The 16,738-nt window shown below is 48.0% G+C and overlaps 1 long non-coding RNA gene across 1 annotated transcript in view; it reads right to left on the bottom strand.

The window, feature by feature from the left end:
* Positions 1–13,700, bottom strand: part of LOC118010727 — a 37,831-nt gene extending 24,131 nt beyond the window's left edge. Inside the window, exon 1 of the long non-coding RNA XR_004679310.1 lies at positions 13,653–13,700. This is a non-coding gene — a long non-coding RNA (uncharacterized LOC118010727). The remainder of the gene's footprint in view (positions 1–13,652) is intronic.
* Positions 13,701–16,738: the final 3,038 nt, after the last annotated feature.

Genomic DNA, 16,738 nt, shown 5'->3' with positions numbered 1-16,738 from the left:
ACAGTGCCCCGTGTAGCCGGCAGATGGGAGCCCTGAGGACCTGCACGACATGGAAGGTCTCTATAGGAAGGCGGTGGAGCAAGGATGTTATAAACAAAAGAAAAGAAAGGGTTGTTTCGGGCAAGATCACCACTTCCCTTAGGGGGAGGATGGGGGATCTTACTACGAGGATTACCTCATCTTTCTTTGGGGGATGGAGAAAGCCTTCGTGAGAGATTACCTCACCGCACTTATCAGCAACTGCCTGACTGACGGGTGAAGACCCATATTTTGGGGGAGGGCAGAACAGCAATTAGGTTAGGTATTAAGCTCCCATTTTAGTGACATGGCCTGGCCCAAGTACCGCTATTTTGGGCCCGTGGTTTTCTTTTTAACGCTTCCCACTCTGAATGAAAGTTGAACTTCTCACCTCGGTCTACACAGCCCTGTTTATCCCCAGCATGAGTCTCCGTAAGGCTCCCTAGAGCGCTGCAATAATCGATCACATGTTTACTAGTTAACTTCTCTGTCTCCCCCACTAGAGGATCAGCTCCAGGAAGGCAGGGACCCTGTCCTTCTGTCCACATTTTACCGCCTGCACCTAGCACCATGCCTGGCATTTAGTAGATGCTGCTTAACTGTATTTTGGATGTTTATGGATCCTGGATACTGCTCCCTGGGAAGACTAAGAAAAGTCAACAGTTGTGACCTTGTGATTCCAAGCGGTCCATGCGCATTCTGTCTTCATAAAATACACGCTATCTGCACACACTCATACTTACAGCCTCAGAGACCTGGTTTCTATTTTCAGGAATTGCTGATTCTTACTGGTTTGGTCAACTTCAAATCTCAGTAACTCACACACACACAGAGGCACACACAGTTTATATATTTCAGGTGTTTGTTCTCACAGTGCTCTAACCAAGCTTTTCCATGAAACATGACTGTCTGGACCTCAGCCAGCAGCAGAGAGACCCGAACAAAACCCTTATCTTTTCTTCCTGAGTACACCTAAAAGCTTAGTAATCTGTTTTGGGTGTTTTGGAGCGCTTTGACTGAAGGCAGCCTTGTACCCTCACACCCACAGGCAATTTAAACCAAGAGAATTAGGCAAAAATCCTCATAGTTTAAGCCTACCTGATTTGCAAAAGTGCTAATAATATGAAATCACCTTCTGCATTTGCAGAACGTTTCAGGTCTGTAGATTGTCAGTGTAGGTGTGTAGGTTACAGGATAGAGTAAGGGACTGCCCTGAGACTGAGTAAGTGTTGTAGGAGAAGAAAAAACAGAAAAACAGAGCACAGTTATGCAGAAAATGGCCAAGTCTGCAGTCATCACCTAGGTATTGATCCCTTCATAGTGAAGGGATCCTGGGAATTATTTGGACGTTGGATATACATTGCTAAGACATTGGCAATCAAGTTCCCAAAATGCAGCTCTACTTATTTTTCAAGAATTTTCTCAGGGTGCCTGGGTGGCTCAGTTGGTTAAGCGTCTGCCTTCGGCTCAGGTCGTGATCCCAGGGTCCTGGGATGAGTCCCTCATCCGGCTCCCTGCTCAGCCAGGAGCCTGCTTCTCAAACAAATAAAATCTTAAAAAAAAAAAAAAAGAATTTTCTCACTGCCACACAAAGATAAGGAAACCTGCTCTGGAGTTACTGCCTTTCTTTTATCTTCTTTTCTTCTTTCTTTCTTTCTCTTTCTTTTTTTTTTTTTTTTAGAGATAGAGAGTGGGGCAGGGGAGGGCAGATGGAAAGAGAGAATCTTAAGCAAGCTCCACGCCCAGAATGGAGCCTGACACGGGGCTTGATCTCACAACCCTGAGATCATGACCTGAGCCAAAATCAAGAGTCAGACGCTTAACCGACTGAGCCACCCAGGTGCCCCGATTTATTGCTTTTTAATTCACTTTGTCTTGATTCTAGCATCAACCCAGCTCAAGACGCTATGAGATCAGAAGCTGCTCCTTTTTCAGAAGATGGGCTGAGACCACCAGGTCTGTCACGGTGTGGTGCGTTTCCTTTGGCTACAGGGCTACGGACATTCCAAGTTTGGGAACCATTCAGCCTGGAGGGGAAGGGGCTAAAATTTTGCCTTAACATTGTTTATTGATGTTCCAAGAGGCTCTTAATTTACTGATGTTCATAACATCCTAAACACGTGGAGAACTTGGCAATGTACAAAATATTTCCATGTCTGTTTTTCCCCTTACTAACTTCAGTCCTTATGCCAACATTGGCAAATGGGTGGATGAGGAGGACAGTTTGTTTCCACTTAATAGATTTAGAAGTGAAGCTTCAATTAAATACCCTTTAAAATGCCTTTAAAATGCCCACGAAAATGCCTAAAATTTTAAAATCTGACAATATCCAGGGTGCCTGGGTGGCTCAGTCGGTTAAGCGACTGCCTTCGGCTCAGGTCATGATCCTGGAGTCCCGGGATCGAGTCCCGCATCGGGCTCCCTGCTCGGCAGGGAGTCTGCTTCTCCCTCTGACCCTCCTCCCTCTCGTGCTCTCTGTCTCTCATTCTCTCTCTCTCAAATAAATAAATAAAATCTTAAAAAATAAAATAAAATCTGACAATATCCAGCATTGGCGAGGACACAAAGCAACCGATATACTGCTTATGGTGGGGATACCTGGAGAAACAATTTGGCATCACCTAGTAAATTTGAAGATGTGAATACCCTATGACCCAGCAATTCCAACCCTAGAATATATCCTAGAGATATTCGGGCACATGTGCCCCATGTGTCTGAGGATGTTTATAACAGTGTGGTGACTGTCAGCAAATGACTGGAAGCAATGCAGAAGTCCATCAGGGATAGAATGGATAAATAAGTGGTTGTAGTCATATAATGATATTGATGATTAATATATTATAATGACATGTACCTACATGGCTGACTCTGTACCCAACGTTGAGGAGCGGAAGAAGACATACAGTATGATTCCATTTAGGCAAAGAACAAAACCAGGCAAAACATAAAATATGTTTTGTGGGATAGAAACATACGGGATAAAGCTTTAAAGAATTTCAAGAGAGTGTTTAAAACAAAATTCAGGACAGAAACTATCCCCCTGAGGAGTGGAGGAAGAGGATAGTAGGAGAAGGACGATATAGAGGACTTTCAAAAGAATAGCATGGTTTTTTTTTTCTTAAACTTGACTGAAGGGTTTCTTTTTTAAATTCAATTAGTTAACATTTAGTGTATCATTAGTTTTAGTTGTACAGTTCAGTTATTTATCCATTGCATATAACACCTAGTGCTCATCACATCACGTGCCCTCTTTAATGCTCATCACCCAGTTACCCCATCCACCCACCTCCCCTCCAACAACCCTAGGTTTGTTCCCTATAGTTAAGAGTCTCATGGTTTGTCTCCCTCTCTGATTTTGTCTTATTTTATTTTTCCCTCCCTTCCCCTGTGATCCTGTTTTGTTTCTTAAATTCCACATATCAGTGAGATCATAGGATAATTGTCTTTCTCTGATTTACTTATTTCGCTTAGCATAACACCCTCTGGTTCCATCCATGTCGATGTAAATGGTAAGATTTCATATTTTTGATAGCTGAGTAATATTCCATTGTATATACCACATTCTTTACTGATGGGTTTCTAGTGGTCCAATATTTTGTCACTCTTTAGAAGCACACACACACACATAATTTTGTTAATAATTAATAAAGAATAAAAATAAATTGCATTCACGTAAAACATCAAAAAATAATTGGAAATGAAATTTAAAAACTAACTCCATTTACAATAGCAGCAAAACTATAAGGTATAAATATAAGACCCCATGTTTACCATCTCCCTTTAGGCCGGAACCACCAGTAATTGACCAAAATGACCAAACAAAGGGAAGAGGAGGGCCCCTCCCATGTATTCGCTAAACCTTTTAGGAAACATGGACCTGTGCCTTTGGCCACATTCACGCAAATCTACAAGAAGGGGATGCTGTGCACATGGAGGGAATGGGCACTGTTCCAAACGGAATGACCCACAAATGTCACCATGGCGAAACTGGAAGAGCCAACCGCGTTACCCCCCAGATTGTTGGCAATGTAAACAAACAAGTGAAGGGCAAGATTCTTGCCAAGAGAACGAATATATGTATCGAGTATATTAAGCCTCTAAGAGCGAGACAGCTTCCTGAAGCATGTGAAAGACAATGATCCGAAATGTACTTGGGTTTACCTGGAGCTCCAGCCTGCTCCACCCAGAGAAGCTCAGAACCCATGGGAAGGAGCCTGGGCCATTGGACCCCTTTCCCTATGAGTTCATGGCATGATAGGTATATAAATAAATATATACATATATATATATACATATATATATACATATATATACATAATAAGACTTCTGGACTGTAAAAATTTTTTTTAAATGTTTACAACATCATGGAGAAAATTATACAACTTTATTCAAGGACATAAAAGAATATATAAATAAAGAGATAAGCTATGTTCATGAATCTTAAATTAATGTAAGTTTGTCATATCCAGTGAACATCTCAGCAGGGTGGATCTTGATATGATGAGCCTAAAATTTATAGAAAAATATAAAAGATCAATAAATTTTGAAAAAGAAGAACAGAGGGGCAGGGGAATTTCCCTAGCAAGTATCAAGACTCATTAGAAAGTCAGAGAAATGTTGGAGAGGTTGTGGAGAAAGGGGAACCCTCTTACACTGTTGGTGAGAATGGAAGTTGGTACAGCCATTTTGGAAAACAATGTGGAGGTTCCTCAAAAAATTAAAAATAGAGCTACCCTATGACCCAGCAATTGCACTACTGGGTACTTACCCCAAAGACACAGATGTAGTGAAAAGAAGAGGCACACACACCCCAATGTTCATAGCAGCAATGTCCACAATAGCCAAACCGTGGAAAGAGTCGAGATGCCCTTCATCAGATGAATGGATAAAGAAGATGTGGTCCATATACACAATGGAATATTACTCAGCCATCAGAAAGGATGAATACCCAACTTTTACATCCACACGGTTGGGACTGGAGGAAATTATGCTAAGTGGAATAAGTTAAGCAGAGAAAGTCAATTATCATATGGTTTCACTTATTTGTGGAACATAAGGAATAGCATGGAGGATATTAGGAGAAGGAAGGGAAAAATGAAGGGAAGGAAATCAGAGGGAGAGATGAATCATGAGAGACTAGGACTCTGAGAAACAAACAGGGCTTTAGAGGGGATGTGGGAGGGGGACGGGTTAGCCCGGTGATGGGTATTAAGGAGGGCACATACTGCATGGAGCACTGGGTATTATATGCAAACAATGAATCGTGGATCACCACATCAAAAACTAATGACGTATTGTATGGTGACTAACATAACATAATAAAATTAAATTAAAAAAAGAAAGTCATAGAAATTAATGTACTGGGGTATTGATGTAGAAATTTTAAAAAGTAACCAGTGAACAGAACAGAGAACCCAAAACCAAACTCATGGAAATTTGATAAACTGCTGAGAACACAGTGGAAAAGTAACAGACAGCACAATAAAAATAGCCAAGATGATTGGCTATCCACTTAGAAAAAATGGAAATTTGATCTCCGCCTTATACCATCCTCAAAAATAAATTTGAGAGGTTTGACAAACTTAATAAGTAAAGCAATATTTTCAAATATTTGGCAGAACACATGGCAGAATGTTTTCGTGTTATGAAGATAAGGAAAAAACTCTTAAACAAGACCCAAAGAGTGCTTCCAGTAAAGGAAAAACATGAGTAAACATAGCATAAGGCTTTAACAGACACAGTAAACAAAGCTAAAGAAAACCCCCTTATGTGGGAAGCAGAATGTGTTGACTAACAACTAACTATTCCTGTCTAAATTTCTGGAAATTGATGATAAAGCGAGTGAGAAATAGGCAGAACACAGACTGCATAACCAGGAAGAGAAAATCACAGAGGCCGTTTAACCGTATGAGAAGATGCTGAACGTGTCTACCAACCAGAGAGGCACATTAAAACTACAATGGGATACAATTTTATACCCACCAAATAGGAAAAAGATAAAGTCTCATAATACCAATGGATGGCGCTTGGGTGCGGATAAGGAGAGGCAGGAACTCTTCTGAGCTGCTTTCAGACCTGTAAACTGATACAACTTTTTTAGAGAGCAGTTTCATCATATTTGGTAAAGCTATTTAATTTCTGGGGACATATGTCAGGCAAGCTCTCACAAGGAGATGAAACGAGGATGTTCATTACTGCCTCATTATTGGCTATGATGAAAAAAAAAAAAGAAACATCCAGAGAGTTCCTCAGAAAAATTAATAAACTCTGACATTTTCATTCCATGAAATATTACACAATAGTAAAAGTGATTAATCAAATGCCCGTGATTCAAAGTGCTTTGATTGCAAAAAAACATTGTCTAATAAGAAAACAAGATGGAGAAGTATATGTCCCTTATGATATTTGTCTCTTTTTGAGATTTTCGCAACTGCTCAGACGCATAGGAACATGGACTGGAAACACATCACAAGCATGAAAATAATTGCTTCTGGAAAGCAAGGAAGAGGAAAAGCACTGGAAGGGAAACAGGATTTCAACTTCATCAGTAACATTTGATTTTAAAAAAAAACACAAAAAGCTTGAGTGTAGGACAAAAATGTCGATATTTACCGGAACTGGGTGGTGGGGCCATGGTGCTTATTGTCACTCTCTGCCTTTTTCCAACATGTTTCAAATATTCCAGGATTTAAAACATTAAAATAATCGTCTCATTCACTGGAATAACTGATATCATCCTCCAATAAATGATACAATTATTATATAATTATTACCTTTTCCCCACTTTCTAACATACGGTATTGTTTCTTCCTGCAGAGAGAAGAGCTGAACTTTGTGATTTAACACAGCGCCAGATAGAGCTCTGGGGAGATAGTGATACTCAGAGAGGTTCAGTCGTTTGCCAAAGGTAACCCAGCCAAGGAGTGGCAAGATTGGAACTCAACCCGGGGGTTCCAGACCCTGAGACCACTGCTCTCTCCATTGGTGGAGCAATTAGCTGAAAAGACTCTTTTGGGGGTCTTTTTGGGACTTGTACTGTGCCTGGAGAAGCACAAGGGGCAGGGGAGACCCACCTCCTGGCCTCCTAACAGGAGAACGTTCTCTGACGTCCTATTAGTGCCTCAGCCTGGCGATCCTATGAGCTCCTCGAGAAAAGGAAAAAACAGAAATAAAAAGAAGGGTCTCAAGCCCGGAAATGATGGTCCTGACATCTTTGCTGGTTCTGGCATTCCTTCAAATGTCCCTCTGGCGATTTGTAGATTCTGTTCCACATATTTTTTATTCTGCGTGTTCCTTCCATGTTGGCATCTTTGATCACCTGCTGTGAGAATTCTCTGCTCCAGCCCAGAGACTCGGTAGGATGTTCCCATCCAGCAGAGTCAGCCTCCCTTCCCTCCCTCCTTCCTCTTCCCATGGCCCTCCACTCATAAAGCCACATTTCTAAGCCAGTCCCTCTGAACCCCCCGCCCCGTGTACCCTGGATCTCCAAGACCTCGCCCCATGGACTTCCCACCAGCCCCTTGTCCCTCCCAAACCGCCTTCACCTTTGTTGGGTTTCAGACAGGAAGTTCTGAAATGATTCAGCAAGTTCACACCCACACACAACATATTTTATAAGAAATAAACGCTCCTGTTTTGATTAAAATTGAGGAGACAATTAAGGAATCACTACTGTAAAATTAGTCATACACAGCAACTTGTTTTCCGGAGGGCAGATCGTTACGGCACACATTTAGCAAAGAGAATTAATTTCCGTGTGTAGTTTTGATGCTGGAAAATTTACCGGTAACCATAGAACCACGAGGGCAAAGTGTAAACGCTGTTCTGGGGACAAGTCACTGCCAGGATTATAGCTGCCAGGGACGAGGGGCTGGCCCCTCCGGAGCCAGCAGCGATGAGGTCTCCTTTCCCTCTTATCGGCCTTGCAGACCCCCTGAAACCGCTGATAAGCCTCCCTCACATCTGGCCCAGCCTCTGGGGCTGCCACCTGGCACCGAGGGGATGGAGCCCAGACGCAATGAAGTCACGAGGGGCGCCCAAAAGGGCTGTGATTGCAGGCCTTAGTGAGTGCATTTACAGCCTCTGCTGATCTCTGGCCCCAGGTTGTGCTTCCTCCAAGGAGACTGGGCCCCAGGAATGAGTGTCCCCTTCAGAGTGTGGGCACAGCCGAGGGATTGCCTGGAGAAGGAGCAGCCCGACCTTTCCTGGTCCCCCCTCAGCCCTGGGAGTCACCCCAGCCTCTGTGTCCTCTGACGTTGTGCGCTTTACGAGCCCAGGTAGACGCATTGGCCCATGTTCCATTTTGTGTTTCCAACAACCCCGAGGTATATTCAGAACAAAACCGATTGCTCCCATCCTAAAGAGACAAAACGGAACCTTCAGAAGGTACAGTGGCTTCCCTGAATGCAGAAGTGGCCTCGGGCCAGGCCTCCAGCCCAAGGATGCTCTTCCCGCCTACACGTCCTGGCTCACGGCGGTAGAATCATCATCACCCAGAAGCAAAGGGGTGTAGACACATAGCCGAGGGCACGGATGAGGAGCCTCCTTCTTCCCACGGTGGATGAACCCTGGGTGCAAACTGAGAATTGCCTCATTACAGCAAGGGGTCCTGAGATTAGGAAGACCCCTGGAGTAAAGGGTCTAAGAGGGAACCTGAAGGACAGCTGCCATTGCCAGACAAGGAAAGAACTGGAAGAAGGGCATGGGGGAGGGGACAGCTAGAGGCGTGGGCACGGTCCCCCCCACCTGGAGCGTCCAGGATACCACACACAGGTTAAGAAGATAACCTCTTGAGCCGGGCTCCTGGGTTCATACCTTAATTCCTCCCCTTACAAGCATCTCTTAGTCTCAGTTTCCACATCTGTCAAATGGGGTTAATAATAATCCCCACTGAATAGGGTTGCGCAAGAGTCATGCGAGGGAGCGACTGGATGGAGAACACTTGTAAAGAGGCTGGCACAGTGTGACTTCAGTGACACTTCAGGGAATGTCGGCACCTGCCATTACTAAGATGTTTCAAGGAAGCAGGGAGGTGAGGCTGGGAGAGCAGGGCAGGGCCCAGGCTTCGCCCAGGGATGAGTCAGGGAGAGCGGAGGCTGTCTGGAAAAGGCCAGAAGCTTTGCCTGGACGTGCTGGCCATCAACAGGAGAGCCGGTGTCCTGGAAACTGGCCTGGGGCTCGGCTGCAGAGGGGAAACCCGGCCGAATGTGATTAATTATAAACAGACTAACACATGCAAACAAGGATCTCAGCTGGCTGAGCAAATATTTATGCAGGGATTTTGGAAACAAGTATCCATGTGACCTTTCTACGCGCGCGTTTCTAGAAGCGACTGCGGATTCTCAAAGGTCAAGTTGTAGTGGCATGTAGATGCTTGAAAATCAATCCACACTCAATGCCACCAACAACCGAAGTGAGAAACAGCGTTGCTCGCCTTCCGTGATTACTGCTCTCCAGTCTGTGGACAAAATAAAATAGACCAGCGCCTGGCCAGCAGGCGGCCCCCACCGGTCTCCTCCCTGGCTGGCCCCTGCAGCCTTCAAGCTGCACACCCACGACCACAGGGACCTCCTCTGATCTGACCACCATGTGCACCTGCCCAACCCCCAACCCATGCTTCCCGGCGTCAGCTAGGCTGGCGGAAGCCCCTGGGGTCATGCACGGGACGGGATCTCCTGGGAGAAGGGCTGGAGCGGGTCCCAGAGAACCGAGCAGCCATTCTGGTATCAATCCCTGGGTGACCTGGGCAAGCCTTGGCATCACTTCTCATAGATGATGAGGGACCCCACGGAGGCATACTGATGCAGGTCTTGCTGGTCCAGCCCAATCTCCTTCAGCGTCCTCAGGTGCGTTCTTTGCCTCTGGCTCGGGCAGGGGGTTGCGGTTAATGGGAGGGTGGTCACCAGTTGGGTCCCTACCTCCCAACTTTGTCCGGAGACCGGACAAGGTTGACTCTGGTTGAAGCGGTGCTGGAAACTTTTTGCGGAGGGAAAGGCACCGCTGCCCTCTCGTGGCCACTGGGCAGAATGAACGGCGGCCGCGGGAGAGATGCGGAGAAATTCAAGTGGAATGTGCGGGGTTCCTGCTGTGCGCGGGTCCCCGGGGCGCTCAGTGCGAGGCACAGCGATGGGTCGGACATGCCCCGCCCCAGGAATCTCGTGCTTGAGGGGGACGCATGTGCGGGCTCTCTGGTTACCACACATGAGTACTTTTAACTATGTGACCTTGGGCACATTTCTTAACATTTCTGTGTCTCCATTTCTGCATCATTAAAATTGGGCTAAAAGTAAAATGTCCTCCTAAGTGCAGCCCACAGTCATGACTATCTGTACCCCAAACATAGTTCCTTCTCGCCATGCCCACCACTGCCACTAACATACCTCTCTGGTCTCCCTGCTCCCTCCTTTGCCTCCAGCCCCCCCCCCCCCCCCCCCCACCCCTTTCACCTGTAGCAGCCACAGGAGGCCCCCTGGAAAGGTAATCTGATCCTACAAGTCGTCCACTCACTGTCCTCCAGTGATTTTTGGTGCTGCTCGGAGTAAAAGCCAAAGTCCCAGCCATGGCCCCCAAGATCCTACAAGATCTGGACCACCCCCTCTTGGACCTCCTCGCTCACTTCTCTCCCACCACCCACTCTGCTCTGACCACTTCCTGTCCGGGAACATACCATGATGTCGTGCATTTTAGAAATTCACTTCATCGAACGTCTGCATCCCCTTCTAGAGGGTCAGCCCCACAGAGACAGGGACTTCTGTCTGCTTTGCTCACTGCTGTGTCCCCAGCATCTATTATAACATGAACTTGTTGCAGGAATTCTAAAATATTTCGTGAATAAATAAACAAATGAGTGAACAGGGTTTTGCTTCGTATAAAATTGGCTAGTACTGGGCAGGGCAAATGTGAGCTCCTAGTTCTGTTGCTCTGAGCTAACGTAGAAAGGGAAATGACTCTGAGAGAGGGTTGTCCTGACCATTGCCGGGCACAGAGGTGCCTATCTTAGTGTTCCAACATCAGGAGGGCTCCTGAGAGGAGGTGACAGACATAGGAAGTAGGTTTTGAAGTAAGCAGGAGTCAGGTGAGGCAGGTATGAAGGTGCAGGGAGCAGCAGGTACAGATGCGAGAGAAGGCAAACGTCAGGTGTGCAGGGAATAGCCGGTAGACCCCGGTGCTGGGACAGAGAGGGTGGATTCCAGGGAACCCAAGAGAGAGAAGAAGGGAGGTGGTCAGGCCACTTGGTGAAGGGCTTTGAACACTGAATTAAAGAGAGCAGGTCTCATCCTACAGGACTTGGGTGGAGGTACGGGAGAGTTCAAAACGGGGAGGTATGATTCTGACACCAACATATCGCCCCCCCCCCCCACTCATATATCACCAAGCGATTCTCCACCCCAGCCGGGTGTCCTGCAATTCAGCTCAATTCTGACATCATCTACCTGGACACGGCGTCAGACACCACGGGGTCGCAGCTCGGTCCCACGAGCCTGTCCCCACTTCAGATGCCAATTGCAAGTCCAGGTTGTCACCTGCGCTTCTGACCAACTGGCTATAAATCAGTGGTTCCTACGATTTCCTCCTTGGGTTCAGTTAACTGGTTAGAGCGGTTCACAGGACACAGGGGCCCAATCTACTTAGGAGATTACTGGTTTATCACAAAAGGATAAAACTCAGAACCGCCAGATGAAAGAGACACATGGGGAAAGGCATGCGGAGGGCAGGGAGGTCCCTGCCTTCTTTGCAATGTCACTCTCCCAGAATCTCCCATGTTCACCAACATGGAAGCTCTCCCAACCCCACCCTTTGGGGTTTCTGTGGAAGCTTCATTACATAGGAATGGCTGATTAGATTATTGGCCATTGGTGACTGAACTCAATCTCCAACTCTCTCCCCTCCCTGGAGGTTGTAGGGGATGGGACCGAAAATTTCCAACCCTCCATTCCAGGGCTGGCGCCACCAGCAGCCAGCCCCCATCCTTGGGAGCTTTCCAAACATCACCTCATTAAAATAACAAAAGGTACTTTTGCTGCTCTCATCACATAAGAAATTAAGTTTTAGGAGTTCTGCACCAGAAACGGGGACGTCGAACGAGTATATATTTCTTATTATAAATCACATTACAGGAGATGTCTGACCACACTTGTGTTCTAGAAAGGTCACTCTGGCTGCTGTGTTGTGGGGGGGGGGGGGACAGACCTGGAGGCAAGAAGACCCCCCCCACCAGGAGGCTGCTCCTATGAGGCAGCAGGGGGCACTGGAGAGTTGGTGACAGGTAGAGGTATTTGAAGGCAACTGATTGGGTCATTAGGGGCAGTGAAGGGATGGGGATGATTCCTGGATCTTATAAGGCAAGATGACCAGGGTGGGTAGCATAGAAGCTCCTTCCCATGTCCCCAGATGACTTTTTTCTGTAACATTTCCCCATAGCTTTTTGGATTGTTAGTCACTAATTAAGATTCAAGCCCATGAAAACCTGTTACATTCTTACTTAGAAAATAATCCAGAGGGCCTCACCCATATCAGTGTAAATGCATTGAATGGTACTGCCTTGAAAGCTAGCACCATCATGGGCCACATCAACAGGGGTAGAATGGCCAGAATGAGGGAGGTGATATCCACTGGGTACAGCTAGGGCACGTGTCCCAGCATGTGCCCCAACCCAGAGTAAGGGCCTTCCAATACACATGTTTTTCAGCTGCTAGGAGAGTCAGATGTAGGATATGGGGGTGTTCAACCCAAAAATGGGAAGAATCAGAACAGAATAGACAAGAGCTCTCTGTGGCTATGTACTTCACTGCCATTTTGGGCTTGGCGTGATTATTAGCTTTGTTCTGATTTCTGCCAAAACATAAAATTAAGAGGCAGAAATAGAAGTTGCAGGGAACAGTGTTTGACTTGTTCTGAAGGACAGTCCCCCAGTCAGAGCTGTCCAGCGGGGAAATTGACTGGTCTGGGCATGGGGTGAGCTCCCTGTCCCTGGAGTAATCAAGAAGAGACAAGACATCAACTCTCAGGAAGAAAGTAGAGGGCATTTCTGCATTTGAAGTTGGGCAAGGCACTCCCCAGGCATTCTTCCCAGACTGCAGATTCACAAATCTGTGACTCACATGACCCAAGAAAAGCAGACGTGAGTGGACCTGGGGAGGCCCAGGTGTGCCATCCCCAGGGCCTTGATCCATGCTCTGCATCAGGAAATGTCCTAAACTGGGTGCCTGGGTGGCTCAGTTGGTTGGGCAACTGCCTTTGGCTCACGTCATGATCCTGGAGTCCCGGGATCGAGTCCCGCATCGGGCTCCCTGCTCGGCAGGGAGTCTGCTTCTCCCTCTGACCCTCCCCCCTCTCATGTGCTCTCTCTCTCTCAAATAAATAAATAAAATCTTTTTTTTAAAAAAAAAAGGAAATGTCCTAAACTGTTAGAGCTGCAGGGCTGGGGGAGCCCGTGTCCACTTGCCCATTTTACAGACTGACCGGCTGTGGGAAAACAGCGGGTCAGAGAGCGGTGCAGGCTTGCACAGGCTTATACAGCTTCTTCACGCCCACCCGCCGGACCCCAGACCCCAGACTCCAGATGCCCAGGGCGCACGCCACTTCATCAGGTCCCACTTCTGATTTTTTTCACAGGTCAGCTTATTTCCTCTTACCTGCAACAAAGAGGTGGATATGGAGGTGCTGAAGCTGAAGTTTGTCCTCACTGTGTCAGAAGTGAGCAGGGGATGGAGCTGAGATGCCTTAAAATCAGCCTGTGACGCCGGCATTCTGTCTTCGTCACTGGGCTTCCCCACGTGGTCCCCAGCATGTGACCCCCAGCGTCAGTTCTGTCACCCCCGACAAGGTCAGGCCGCACACGCACGTCATGGAGGGTAGGGGCGCGCTCTGGCTGCCTGAGCCTGGTGACTCATGGCCGTGACAGCCAGCACTCCAGGGTCCCCAGGGCCCTGCTTGGCATCATGGGGAGTCAGGCCGGTGGTGGGGACCAGCCATGGGGGCCAGTGTCCACGACCCATTCAAGTCTTCTGTGCGGGGCAGGTCAGCCTGGGCACGTGCACATAGGGGACCAGTTAATCCTCGGGAGGGGGGCTGACCTGTACACTGTGGGATGTTTAGCAGCCTCCACGGCCCACTCCATGCTGGGAGCATCACCAGAGGGCCACCCAGTCGTGACAAAAGTGTCTCCAGACCTTGCCACGTGTCCCTGGGGGGCAAAATCATCCTCTGGTTGAGAACCACTATGCTAGGTCCAGCAGCATTTTCCTTCCTTGTCTTTTTTTAAAGATTTTTTATTTATTTGACAGAGAGAGACACAGCGAGAGAGGGAACACAAGCAGGGGGAGTGGGAGAGGGAGAAGCAGGCTTCCCGCTGAGCAGGGAGCCCGATGCGGGGCTTAATCCCAGGACCCTGGGATCATGACCTGAGCCGAAGTTAGATGCTTAGCAACTGAGCCACCCAGGCGCCCCTCCTTCCTTGTCTTGTTCCCAAAATATTTTTAGGAGCGGAGAAAAAATATTGTTAATTTTAATGTTGGAAAGTATATGTTACTGGGTGGGCCCAGGCCCTGGCTTGACTTTGCAGAGGCCATCACACGTCAACAACTCTGGGCCAGCACCTAGAGGCGTTGAGTATCCCTGATCGCCCCCAACCCCCTCCTTTCACGGAGGAAGAAAGTGTGGCCCAGAGAGGTTAAGCAACGAGGCTGAAATCACACAGCAGTCTTCATCACCTCTTTCCTTACCCAGTGCCCTTCCTGCTGCCCCACATCGAAGCTGAATCCAGCCAACACCAGTCAGGAGTCTAAAACTTTGGGGAATGCAAGAAAGTCCTCTCTTGACAGGAACGAAAGACACAGGCAGAGCCTTATTTTTCATGTTATAATGCTGTGAAAACGTGCAAAGCGAAATGTTGTAAAAACATTTGGCTGGGGCCGGGGTGGTGGAATGAGCAAATACCATTCACCATGTGAGCCGGCTAATAAAAGGAAGAGCCCAAAATTGTTTGTTGCTATTATAAGGGTCATTTTTTCCCCCTATAAAAGGAGTAATTTTCGTTTACAGGGACCCCGGGCAATTTTCCATCTAATTTGATGTTTTATAATGTCTGCAAAGCCATGCAGTCTTAGCTGGCTGTACAGCAGTAGACATTTTATTTTCAAATTTGCGAGGTTATTGGTTCATCAAGAGCAAAGGAAAAATGCGGCTGGATTTTCATGGGTCCTGGTAAGAAAGGGGGCAGCCGATGGTCTGGGGGGCCGGAAAGAGCTTGCTGCAAAGCCCCCAAGCCCACGTGTTTCCCTCCCACGGCAGAGTCCAGAATATCAGGCAAGAAAGGTGGGGGCAGGGTCATTGTTCCCGGTGAGGCTCCCCCCGGGGACGGCCCTGTGCAAGGCACAGTCACATGGCCTCCAGGTCCAGAGCACCCCGATCTCTCCACGCTGCTGACCTGTCCTGCTAAGCACCTCACGCACGTTTTCTCCTGTAACCCTCACAACTGCTGGTGGGGCGGGGACCCTTGTCATCCCTGGTTCTGGAGGAGAAAAGCAGGCTTGGAGAAGTTACTCCCTGAGCAGGAGGTGCGGGGTCCCCACCTGAACATGGGCATCAGACCCTGACACTGAGGTCCAACCTCCCTGACCCTGGCCCCCTCCTGTGGCTCCTGCTGGCCTTTGGCTTCACGAGACTAGACCCCTCCCCCAAGGCAAACACCACGGCAGTCCGTGCCACCCCCAGCCACGCTCCGGGTGCAAAGGGCACAGCCCTGACCCTCAGTGCTGCCATATCACTGGAGACAGACCCCCAAAATGAACCCCAGTGGACAGCTCATCAGGTAGGGCCTCAGTCTCCTCTTCTGCAAAAAGGGTGCAACCCTATCTATTTCACGGGAAAGTTCCGAGGCTTCAGTGCAGTTAAATTGGTGGAAAGCAGCTCTGGGAAGATGGTGAAGCCTCGACAACAGGGGGTTGCTCCCTTCCTGCCCAGAAAGTGAAACCCAGGAGGGGTTATGGGGGTAAGGAAGAGGTGACAGGATAGGAAGAGGCAGACAGAAGGAAATGAGTAGACAAAGGGGAGAGGCAGGAGGACTGTCTGCAGAAAAGCCCTGATTACCTTAACTCCGACCTGGTTTTTACTGAGCACATACTATGTGCCGAGCTGTGGGCTGGGTGCTTCATGTGCGGTTCTCAGACTGGGACCGTGGAGACCATTCTTTCTATTTTGCAGAGGCCATGCAGAGGCCATGACCCGGACGGCTCCCCGCCCCAAGGGTGCCATGTCAGGGCTCTCTCCTTAACAGGAGGAGTCGGAGAACGATCCGATCTCCAGCTCCCAGGACGGTCCCATTTATTCCCAACATCTCGCTTCTTCTGGGACCATCTCTGTGCTCAAGAACATACCCTTGGTAGCAACCAGGGAGAGACTGCATCAAACAAAAATGGCCCTCCCTGTCCCACCGGGGCTGGACAACCTGGAGATGAGGACCACACTCAAGTCACTTCTCTACCACCAGTGGGCCACCTGGCACAGAGGTGGTGGCCGAGAAGGAGAGCAAGGGGATGAATGAACGAGTGACTATCACTGGCATTCACAACAGATGTTGCGTTTGCTTCTGTTCCTTTTTTTTTTTTTTAAGATATTTTTTATTTGACAGAGAAAGACACAGTGAGAGAGGGAACACAAGCAGGGGGAGTGGGCGAGGGAGAAGCAGGCTTCCCGAGGAGCAGGGATCCCGATGCGGGGC

Source organism: Mirounga leonina, unplaced genomic scaffold, assembly GCF_011800145.1.
Source record: "Mirounga leonina isolate KUSES-001 unplaced genomic scaffold, KU_Mleo_1.0 Mir_129, whole genome shotgun sequence".
NCBI lineage: Eukaryota > Metazoa > Chordata > Mammalia > Carnivora > Phocidae > Mirounga > Mirounga leonina.
The sequence above is the reverse complement of the archived record's forward strand: the minus strand, read 5'-3'. Positions and strand labels throughout refer to the sequence as shown.